The sequence below is a fragment of the Staurois parvus genome, unplaced genomic scaffold (assembly GCF_062004578.1).
Source record: "Staurois parvus isolate SC_StPar_1 unplaced genomic scaffold, SC_StPar_1.0 ptg000122l, whole genome shotgun sequence".
Classification (NCBI taxonomy): Eukaryota; Metazoa; Chordata; class Amphibia; order Anura; family Ranidae; genus Staurois; species Staurois parvus.
This window is the reverse complement of record NW_028317918.1, coordinates 11,342,930-11,355,333: the sequence shown is the minus strand read 5'-3', so window position 1 is coordinate 11,355,333 and position 12,404 is coordinate 11,342,930.

Genomic DNA, 12,404 nt, shown 5'->3' with positions numbered 1-12,404 from the left:
TATTCCGCTCGTTCAGATGCTCCTCCTGCTACTCCTCTTCACGGATTCCGTCAGCAGTCTTTCTTGGAATCCGTTTCCAAGAGACAACAGTTTGCGAGCACGCACCCGACGGTGCAGAAGCTGAACGTCCTCCTGTCCAAGTTGCTGCTGCCAGGCTCGTAATCTGTCATGCGCCCCTGTACCGCCTCCTCATGCTGCTGCCAGGTCCAGAGTCTCTCATGGGCCCCCGTACCGACTCCTCATGCTGCTGCCAGGTCCAGAGTGTGTCATGGGTCCCTGTACGGCCTCCCATTGCTGCTGCCAGGCCCGTAATCTGCCATGGGCCCCCGTACCGACTCCTCATGCTGCTGCCAGGCCCGTAATCTGTCATGGGCCCCTGTACCGCCTCCTCATGCTGCTGCCAGGTCCAGAGTGTGTCATGGGTCCCTGTACGGCCTCCCATTGCTGCTGTCTCCATCGCCACACTCTGCCATGTGCCACTTTCAGGTCTCCTCACACTGCTGGTGGTTTCCATTTTTGTCATAGGGTGCTGTATGGCCTCCCTTTGCTGCTGCCTCCACCGCCACACTGTGGCTCCACACTCTGGTTTTGGCCCCGTGACTGCCCAAATGAGTGAAGTGTGCGGTGATTCTAAGATCGACGGCACTCATCTGCATGTCATACTGACTGTCAGTATTATTTCTCTTCCCCAGCAGACTCCAAGGGCATTTAAATTAAAGGTACAGTGTTCTGCACTGATATAAAGGCTCTCTGAAGCCTAGAAACACCCTTTTATAAGTTAAATTCGCAGCGAATATATTCGACTCGAATCAAAAATTTTCCACGAATTCGCCGAATCAGTCGAATCGAATTTTTGAATACTTCGCTCATCTCTAGGTTTGGGGTCGGGGGTAAGTTATATGAACCAGCATAGTAAGTCTCAATTTGGGCCTGGGGAGGTCACCACATCATCACCCTTAGGGGACAGAACATGATGAATAGTATTCGCCGCTTTCTTGGCTTGTAGAGCCTTGGCTAGAAGTTTGCCACATGTATTTCTTTGCTCGTAAAAAAGCTTTTGTGTTAGCACATATTTGTGTTTAGTTATACGGCCAAGTTCCTCCAATAGTCTGGTACGTGTGTCGAGCAGTTTTGTGTAAGTTTGTTGAGCTTGTGTGGGTTTATGGGTTTCTTCTGGTTTTTGTATTGTTTGTGTCAGGGAAGTTTGTAAGGCCTGTGTTGCCTTTTTCCGTGAGGCAGACATCACAAGAAAAAGTCCCCGTAGGACACATTTATGTGTTTCCCATTGTATCAGCAGGGAGGTTTCTGGCATGTCATTCCCCGTAAAAAAATTGTCGCAAATTTTCAAGAATCTTTGATGCATTGAGAGTGTCTGTGAGGAGGGAAGAATCAAGTCACCAAGTTTTGGTATGGTCAAGTAAGGTAGGAAATTGGAGGGTCGTTGTGATTGGATGATGGTCTGAAACTACCATAGCTTCAATCGTAGCATTAAGCAGTAGTGAGAGATCTCTTTGTGACAAAAAAAGATAGTCTATTCTAGAATAGCTCTGATGAGGTGACGAGTAGAACGTGTAATCTTTAGTGTTCGGGTGAAACGTCCGTCATGAGTCACGTAGTAAAAGGTCATGAAGTTGTATCTTAACTTATTTGAGTGCACGGAAAGTAGTTGAGGAGGAACCAGTGGATGTGTTTTCTAATGGGTTTAGTGCCAGGTTAAAGTCACCTCCTAGAATGAGTATGCCCGATTGGAAGGCAGTGAGAGTTTGGCATACTTGGCGGAAGAACCCAACTTGAGCCATATTGGGACTGTACGTATATATTCTCCAAGGTGATTGTTTTGTTCTTAATAAATAAGAATCTGCCTTCCTCGTCTGCTAATGAATCCTCAATCTGTAACAGCAGATGTTTAGAGATCAGTACGGACACCCCTTTGGTCTTGGCAAGTTTATTTGTTGCATGTAACACCACAGAATATTTTTGATTTTGGGATGCTATCCGCTCAGAAATGTGTCTCTTGTATAAAAAGTACATCTGCCTTGAGGTTCTGCAAGTGTAAGAGGAGCTGCAAATGCTTTTGAGGGAGGTTAAGACTTCTTGCATTACTGGAGATGACTTTAAGCTTAGCTGCGTCATGTTTAGGGGTAGGAGGAGGCATTGTGTATGGTATAGTGTTGGCCAAGATGTCACCAAAAAGATCCACCCACGTGACAGGAGGATAAAATAGTATGAGCAGAGCAAGAAATCTATGAGGGGGGGGGGGGGGGATGATTACAGAGAAGTAAGAGATATAGAGGTAGGAGAGAAGAAGAAAGTTAAAAAAGAGGGGGGGAGGGGTTGGGAAGGAAAGGGAGAAGGGGGTAAAGGGGGTAAGGGATGAGCAAGGAAAGAAGAGCAGAGGGACAGAAAGAAGATGAATATAACTCCAGGAGTGAGATAGACCAGCTATCTCACCTCAAATTTCTTGTCCGGACAAGGTTGGCCCGAGTCAACGGAAATTGCCAGGTGGGGAAAGTGTCAGGGCGCTGTGATGGATGCCCCGTAAAGTGTGAATTTTGTTATGTAATAAATGGGAAAGTACTCAAACGGCACTAGGGAGGCGTAGTGCTGATGAAAGAAGAGAAACAGTGAGATGCAGAAGGTGAGTATCGATAAAGAGGAAACAAAGAGGGCATAGATGAAAGAGGCTGCCTCATGTAAGAGCTCGGTTTTTCCATGAGCCGTTTGTAGTAGAGGGGATTTTAAACATAGTTGTGTATTTTACCTTTTGAAGACCAGTATCCAGGATGGGGAGGCCCTCATGTACAGGTCAGTCGAAGAATAAAAAACAAACAATTAGCCTGATAAAGAGAGGACCCCCGTTACAGCAGTTAGTAGATCTAAACAATCTGTATCAACAGTCAGGTAAATCATATAACCAAATATAAAACCTCAACAATCAGTAACAACAGGGGGGGGGGGGGGGTTTGTTGCGTGAGCATACGTGACAGGAGGCACGGTGAGTCATATCTCAATTCCATCTAGGTTCAAGAAGATATGGTACATTTGTGCACTTGCGATTTTGGTTTGCCCCAATAAGTGAAAATACTAACCTGTAATACTGATATGTGGGTTTGTATTTGCAATTACCCTGTATTCGAAATAATTCTCTAACCCTCTTGAATAATGTTATCTCCTCTGTCAAAAAGGAGAGGGGGGATGGATGGAGGTTTGTGGGAGGAAAGCCACATCTTCCTCAATAGGAGAGGGTAAAAGGGGAGGGTGGAGGTAAAGCAGGGGGGAGGTATGTAAAATATGAGACCAACTTTGTTCAGTTAGGGTGACAAACCTATTACCTTCAAGAGTAGAGTGCACAAATCCCAAATAAAGCCAATACAAGAGGATTATCATTACAGCAAAGAGGCAATCAACTTAAATATCAACTTTGATGCTTTGTTGTGGGGCTGTCAAGCGTAGGCCCACGCCACCCCAATAGGGGTATGTACTGATCATTTAGTATGCCCCATAATCCTCAGGCGGGGGAAAAAGTGGATTGAGAGGCGGGCCTGAGCCTAGTCCCCTTTAGCCAACAGGAAAAATAGAGCAGCATGTATGATAAAATGTCAACAGGAGAGATATGAGTCTCATTAATACTTTGTAGAATGTCAGACAGTATGAAAAAAAAAGGGGGGGTTTGGAAGGAGAAAAATTGGGAGACTTATCATCTCAATCATATAGATACTTAAAGTAGAGGCCTTCGGAGTCTTCTAGAGGGTTCTAGGTCAGATTTCAGGGCAATCAAGGTTCAGACATAAGCGTCCTTAGGGCATCTTCTATTTCTCGATTCTTCGGATTGAGCCGAGGTAGAAGTTCATGTTACCGACAAAGGTATCAAAGTTGTAGTGTTCATCAATCTCGTCGAGCTTTACGATGGGCAGTTGATACTGGTAAGCTGTCACCGTGAGGTGAGTGATGATTAGCAGGTGCTGGACAAGCATATCGTTGCGATCTCTGGTGTCTCACCGTAGGCAATCTCCTTGGAGGTCGAATATCAATCTGCTCCCCTTCGGACAGAGGAGGTAAATGTAGGCCTGTGAACCATTCTGGGAGCTCAATCAGCTGTAGCTCTAGGGTTTTGCAGAAAGGTGGCAGATCTTCTGGTCCCCTCAAAATGGCTGTGCGGTCCATAGCTGTAGCAGACAGACCAAAGGGGAATTTCCAGCGATACAGAATTTCTCTAGCACAGAGGAGGTATAGTAGGAGGTGCAGGGCTTTCCTGTGTTGTAACATAATATGTGAGAGGTCTTGGTAAAGTTTGACCTCAGCTCCATGATAGAGAATCCGACTTCTGTTTCTTGCCCTCCGCAGGATTTTCTCCTTAAGCTTAAAATTCACAATACAGCAGACCACACCTCTGGGGGGGTCTGAATCCCTACCCCTAGGGCGTAGTGCTCTATGCATGCGAACCATATCGATCGGTGCGTCAGGAGGTCTGTCAAGCAGATCATTAAATATGGCTAGCACTGCCTGCGGTAGACGGTTATGGTCTATATTCTCTGAAAGTCCTCTGAGTCTGAGATTATGGTGTCTGCCTCTATTGTCTAAGTCTTCTAGGTGGCAATAAATCTCGAATATGTGTGCCGTATATACTTCTGCGGCCCTCAAGACAGATAGTATTGCTAGTGTCATGGCGTACGATTACCCCCTTTATATCTTCCAACCGTAATGCTATCACCTGTATATCTAATTTAAGCTTGGAAATAGCAGCTGTTAATGTCTCCTTAATATCTGTGGCGACCGCCGTCAGATTGTCTAGGTTAAGTACCTTGTTGGTCTACTGTGGCGTGGCCTCCAGTTAGGTTGTAGGCTGTCTCGTGAGGCTGTGACTGCTGGAGTGGGCCGCATGCTCCGCACGTTGCGATGGTGTGGCCTGCTCTCTTGACTGGAAGAGCTCCGGTATCCCGCTGCCGGAGTGCGTCTCTGACCCTTGGGGGGACCGGAAATGTGATGTAGTCGCATTCCGGTCCGCCTTTCCCATGGTGCCACCAACTGTTTCCTTCAGCAGGGTAAGAAGCAAGCCTCAGTGTGCTGAAGCAAGGAGCTTAACCAGCCATCTTCCTGAGCGCCTTAGCCATGCCCAAAGCATTTACATTGTAATAAGACAGCTTGTAAAACAATTGCAATGACTGAAACACTGCCGCCAGAGATGTAGGCACCTGTGTGAGCAAAAGAATGATGTAATCCGCAAACAAACTGATAACATGTTCATGGGAGCCTATTAAAAATCATGTAATATCTGGGTGTTGCCTAATATGCGCTGTAGTGATGGGCTTAATGCCCCCATGTTTGATTAGTAGTCCAACAGTCAAACCTAATAAATGTTCGACCACAAACTTCAATCTTAATGCTAGCCTATGTGACTTGAACTTGTAAATTCAGAAGTGCCTATTTTGAAGGCTTATATGCAAGTTATTGTCCATAAAAGGGGTACGGGGACTGCCCTGAGAGACATGAATCAGTGAAAAAATCATTAAAAAAAAGTTTTTAAAGGGAAAGTCATTTTTCATTGCTTAAAGTAAAAAAAAAATAAAATAAAAAAATTCCTTTAAATATCATGCCTGGGGCAGGACTGACATTTTTGTTTTTAATTACATTTTTATAACAAAAAAAAATAAAACAGCGTGGGGTCCCCCCAATCCCTACAAGATCCTTTAGGTCTGGTAGGAAGGTTAGGAGGGACCCCACAGTAAGAAATTAAAAAAAAGTGTGTGTTATGCTGCCCCCAGACTTTTGAAATATTTCTTTATTGAACAAAAAATAAAACAATTTTTGATAAGTCCTTTACAAAAAAAACAAAAAGCAAAAAAAAAAATGGTTTCATTGTTGTAATCCATCATCAATTACGGCATCCAGCATTGTCACGTCAACACCGACTTGCCAAAATAAAATTTAAAAAAACGATGCCTGTTGACCCATTCACACCTGCCGAGCAATCACCACAATATGACATTTGCTGGTCAGATGTAAACAATTGGGTGAAGCTAGTGGTGACTTCTCCACTATCTCCGCCCACTTGTGCTGTGATTGGCCAAAGCATTCCACCTGACCTGCGGTCAGGGTGCATTGCTTTGGCCAATCACAATGCACTGTGAGAGCTCAGTGCACTGTATTGCACGGTTGGCAAACAGCCCGCCAAATGCCCTTACCGTTCATGCGTTTGGCAAACACATGAATGGCTGATGTTTGACTCAAAATTATGTTCCACTTGAACATCAAGCCCATCCCTAATGCATTGCTAAGGGTTCCACCAGTAGGTAAATATTAAAGGTGATATAGGACACCCTTGACGGATGCCATTGGTCATTGAAAAAGGTTGGGATAAGAGTCCAGATGTGTAGACTTTTGCTGATAGGAATGTATATAAGGCAGATATAGCTGAGAAGATATGGCCTGTAAAACCAAATTTGATAGGATACACTAGGGGTATCTTACTAGGGTGTTGTTCAAACGCATTCTCTGTGTCTAAAGCCAGAAGCAGAGAAGGCATTTTGTCTCTGTTTGCTAGATGGATAATATTAGGGAGTCTTCTTGTGGCATCTTAGGTTTGTCTGCCTTTGGTGAAGTCATATTGATCTGGGTGTATTAATGTGGGTGTCAGGAAAGGCCTGTCCATAGTGCAGGTGAAGTTCCACGGCGCACAAATATGCGTAGAGTCCTTACGAGCTGAACAGATGTGCAGGCACTTGGACATAGACGTGCACACGTGTGCGCATGCATGCGCATGCGCACTCACGCATACGGGCGCTTGCCTGTCACTAATGCTGGCACCAAAAGGGCTATTTAAACTGGCTGCAGTAGTTGTCCCATTGCCATATGGTCTTATCCCTGCTCATGTTCCCTGATTCCTGTGATTGTCTCCTGATACCGAACCAGCTTGTTCCTGACCTCCGCTTGATCGCTACCTGCCCTGACCTCTGGCTTGTCTTGGACTATTCTTCTGTCTCCGCTCCTGTCTGATTGATCTTCCATTGCTGACCTGGCCTGTGACCTGACTACTCTTCCTCCTGCCGCTTAAGCCCTGATCTGCCTGACCGATACCGAACCTGGCTCGTCTGACCCTGCATCCTCAGCACGCAGCTCTCGAGTATCCATCCATCCAGCACGGCTACATTAGAACCCTGGACTGATCACAGGCACTCATACCCCACCGTGCCCCTGTGACCGCTGTCTCACCATCAGCAGTCCTTGAGCCGGAGTTGTATGGAGGCCTGCCTCTTCACGTCAGGCTCACTATCCAGGTACGTGACAGTGGGCATAATATCAATCTTAATGCCATAAACTTAGCATAAACTTTGAGATCGTTGTTAAAAAGAGAAATAGGGTGAAGATTTTGAGGTGTGTCAGGTGATTTCCCTAGTTTCAGCAGCGTGACAATTATTGCTTCCAACATTTCAGGGGGGAAGGAAACAGGCTGCAGCAGCTTCATAGTCTGCACCAAGATAAGGGCTTAGAAGAAGTTTAAAGTTTTTATAATATTCACCAGTAAGTCCATTGGGACCTGGTGAATTGTTGGGAAGGTTACAAAATAACCTGGTTAATCTCAGGCAGGGAAAAGGGGGCATTAAGAATGTAGAGGTGTTCCTGGGATAATGTTGTTAGGTTGATACCTCTTAAAAAATGATCAGTGTCCTGAGAGGTGGGTTGTGGAATTTTGTCATTTCAGGTTGCATAAAGCACTATAGTAAGAACTGAAAGCACTTGCTATACCTTGTGGGCAGGGGCAGACTGACAACTCATGGGGCCCCCGGGCAATAGGGGATCATGGGGCCCCTGTGTCCTTGCCCAAACTCAAAAAAGCCTATGAAAAAGGTACCAGGGGCATCTCATGGGGCCCCCTAATGACCCTGGGCCCTCGGGCAGAGCCCGAGTTTCCAAATGGTCAGTCCACCCCTGCTTGTGGGTCAAATATTTTTTTTTTAGAGATTGGATGGTGGATAAATGATATTTTGGTTTTGATTCAATGACCTTGAAGTCTTCTTACCATTATTTTTGCCCGTTCTATTACCAGAGGTATAGTGAGACATCTTTTAACCTCTGTGTAGTCTCCTCAAGGTTATGTAAGAGGACTTCTTTGAGGTTATGCCTAAGGTTTGTAAATTTAGCACTAATGTTGGAAGAGGGACAAGTTTTAATTTGAGATTAAAGGAGATACATTTCAGTAGCAAGTGTGTCTAGTTGTGTCTCAACTTACTTTCCCATGCTCCTAGTTTGATAAAAATTCCTCTAACATACACCTTATGGGCATGCCAAAGGGAAAAGGGGCTCTCTACTGATGAGGCATTCAGCTTGATGAAATTCTTTAAGGTTGTCTTCTATTATTTTCTATGATTGTTGGGCCTGTATAAGCCTAGAATTGGCACACCACACAAAAGAAGAATTAAAAGGATATTGGTTACTAACTGTAAGCAAAATGGAAGCATGATCAAACTAAGTAATTTAGTTTATAGAGGAAATTGTAGACTCCTGTAGGAGCTATTTGTCTGTCATGAAGTAGTCAATATGGGAGTATGAGCAGTGCGTGAACGAGAAAAAAGTAAAGTCCTTTTCATGGCTAAAAAGATGGTCTCCATGAGCAGACCATTTTCTACAAAAGGGGGTACCCAAATAAGCTACTCATCTCCCATCGAAATAAAACCCTTCCCATTATGTCTTCAACCATGGCATTACCCACCTTCATGCATGAAGTCTTATGGAATACTCTGTCTCCTCCATCATGTGAAATGGCAACCTCCTATGTATCTAGTGACTGGTCCAAAGTTTCCAAAACATAACACTACTCTTTTGTGCCTTATTACCTCTCCATTCACTACTCTGTGGCCCTTCATATAAAGGGTTGGGTGATTAGGATGGCTCAGCTCAAGTGATTTATGCTCACCCTTATTAGAATGAGCATGCCAAGCACACTCATTGGGGGTTATTTTCTAAAGCTGGGGAGTGCAAAATCTGGTGCAACTCTGCATAGAAAGCAACCAGTGTCCAGTTTTTATTGCCAAAGCCTAATTTGACAAGCTGAAGTTAAAAGCTAATTGGCTACCATGCACATCTGCACCAGATTCTGAGCGCACTAGGTTTTAGTAAATTTCTCCATTGTATTTTTTGCTTTATTCAAGATTGTTTATTATTATGAAGCACTATACTGTTCTTACTGGTTCAACGGTGTTAGGGTCTGTCATCATTGATGTATTCATATTACATTGCTCTGCTCTTTATATGCTCTGTATTCCTGACAGATTCACAGGAGCTCTCTGAAGACCGTCACTTATGTATTTAACCTACCATGGTTAAAATAACATCACTTAATACTAAGGAAACTAATAGCCCCTTCAAGCGCTCCTCCCTCTAGAAAGAGGTCATAAACCTTAAAATTGATTTATTATGAATACAGGAAACTCATTTCTCCATCGTCAAACCCTCCTCTCTAAGCTGAAACTTCACCCATAATTTCTGTTCTAATTCTGAGTAAAAAAAAGGAAAGAGGTAATGATAGCCATAATAACAAAACACATTCAGCGTCCTCATTCTTTCTTGGATCCCAATGGTAGATTTATTGTCGTAGCCTCCCTAGTGGTCTGATTATGTCAGTATTTCTGTGCTCAAAGAGGTACATTTTTTTGCATGGAAACATGTATTTTTTTTATTGTAGGCCTGTAATTTTTAGGAATAACTCACTGAAATCTGTCCAAACAAGATCTAGTAAACATCCCGGGTATGTTAAAAAGTGAAAAACGAAATAATAAATGATAATTTAATAAATAATCATAAAAATAACAATATAATAATACATTTAATTCAATAATATAATCAAACCAAAAACACTGAAATTTGAAATATATCGCCAAGTTCGCACATCACTGAGCAAAGTCGCAAAATTGTTTACAGTGTCTGATGACGAATTTCCCCACGAATCATTATCACTCAATTCTGCAAGTGGTTCTGATTTACTATCGCTGTTCTCTATCTGGTCTAAAACCGCTTTTGACCTAAAGGGACGCTTTTTGGACGCCATGGACATTTCTCAGTTTCCAGGCAGAAAGAACGGTAAAAATGCAGGCAGGGCACAGGACAAAGCACTAGGGACAAAATATATGTGAAATGGTTTGATACAATAATGTTATACTATGTAATTTTAGTGAATTTACTGAATGTCACTGTTTCACATTTTTAAATTTCTCGCCATTCCGTCCCCGTACGTCCTGACATTGCAGGGAACGGAACCCAGAAGATGGATATCGGCCGGAGGACATTGCAGGGGACACTGCAGGAGGGACATTGCGGGACCGCAGGACAAGGTAAGTGAAGAAGATATCCCAGAGCAGCGCTGCAGGGTATTCCCGAGTGTAACTTGGGGTTACTGCTTGTGGTGCTGAAACTTTACCCCGAGCTACACTTGGGAACACCTCCAGGGAGGTTAACAGCTTATATTAATGACAAATTGCTTACTCTAGCCAACATATGTGCACCAAGTACACATAAAAATATCATTCTTCAGATCCCTCTTTAACACAATTAAGCAATTCTGCCACGGACATCTCCTTTTTTATGGAGATTTTACCTTCAATATTTTTTACTGAAAAATATTTAAAAAATTCCAAGTATAAGGGGAAAGAAATCCCCCAACAATACACAGTACAGAAACAGATGACATTATAACAACATACTGTACTATCTGAAATGTTTTTATCAGCTACTAATCAGAGATAGAATAGACTACCCATTTGGAACAGGAAGAAAGCTATTATACTACTCCCGGGAACAGAGGTAGTGTCAGAATAAGAAAAAAAAAAGAGAGGCGAATGTAAGGAGGAGAAGAAGAAAGAAGAGGAGGGAAGTGCAGAGTATCACAGAGTAAGTGGAAGAGTATCAGACTGCATATATAAAAGAATAGGCGAGCATATGCATCTAGCTTTGTTTGGTCTAAAAGATGAGAATTACAGGGCCTGAAAGAGGGATCAATCTAAGGCTTTGTGAAATTTACATCAGGAGAGTTTAATGCATCTGGGATCTGATAACCATGGAAACCAGTGTTCAGTAAATTTGTCTCCTATAAGATGTGATTTGGCGAATAGAGATTCCATTTTGACAATGGTCAGTAAGTATAGATATGACAGATGAGAATGTTGGTGGAAGAAGATTCCTCCAGGCATGTACTAGGAATAGTCGCGCTGCAATTAAGTTATGTGTGATAATAGGGAGAAATTTAGTAGACAAGAAAAAAGAATCTAGACCAAAGAGAGCCATTTGCAGGGTTAACAGGTGCAAAACATGAGTAATAACAAGAATGAAGGTAGATACGTTCTTCCAAAAAAAGGCAATGATTGGGCATTCTTAGAAGATACTATATGGTAGAGAGATCCAATCGCATTACAGTTTCTCCAGCATTTTGGAGAGTGAGATATATATGAGCCAGTCTCTCCAGTGCGTAGTACCATTTATAATAGATTTTCATGAGTGTTTCCCAATGTGTTATATTTTTGGAAAAAATAGATGGGGCTTGAAGAGCTTGATGTCAGACAGCAGGAGATGTGGAGATATATAGAGCTGTCTCACAATAGACAATATTTGTGGGTTTGCAGGTGGAAAATGGGCTAGAAAGGCAATTGTAAATGTATGAGATCCCCTTAGTTTTGGTGGACATCTGGGTACAGAAGAAAAGTAAATCTTTGGAAATGGTTGTCTTGGCAATGGATATAGAAGAAAGGATATGACATACTCTTAAGTAAATGTAAAAAGTCCTTATTAGGTATGTTGTATGAGGATCAGAGTTTCTGAGAGGAGATACGATCTTGGTGTTGGAGCAAATCTCCAATCCTGTTAATTCCTGCCAGAGTCCAGTGTTGGAGTGAAAGGTCTGGAGAAAGCAGTTGTAAGGAGAGAAGTGGAAGTAGTCTCAGAGTTTGCATATGGATTCTTTGGAAAGTTTGTTGTATGACTTTCCAAGCCATAACTGTTGTGTTAACTGTAGGCAAAAAGGATCAAGGTGGGTGATTGTTCAGCCAGGTTGCTGCTATTAGTAGATGAGGAGCTTGAGAAATTGCAGTGGATTCTAATTGAAGTCAAGTAGAAGTAGAATGTGGAGACCACCACTGCTTTACCTGGTCTAATAAGAATGCTTTGTAGCATAGTTTAATGTTAGGGGCTCCAAGACCGGCAAAAGCCCTAAGTATACTTAATGAAGATGATTTCAGTCTGGGTTTGTAAGCTGTCAAGATGAAGTGATTGCCAGTTTGTTGGATTTTTGCAATGTCCACTTGTAGTATTGGTAATGGTAAAGTCCTGAAGAAATAGAGGATGCGAGGGAGAAGGAACATTTTGACAAAGGCTATTTGTCCTACCCATAAGGCCCTGATGGAGGACATGGATGAAGTAAT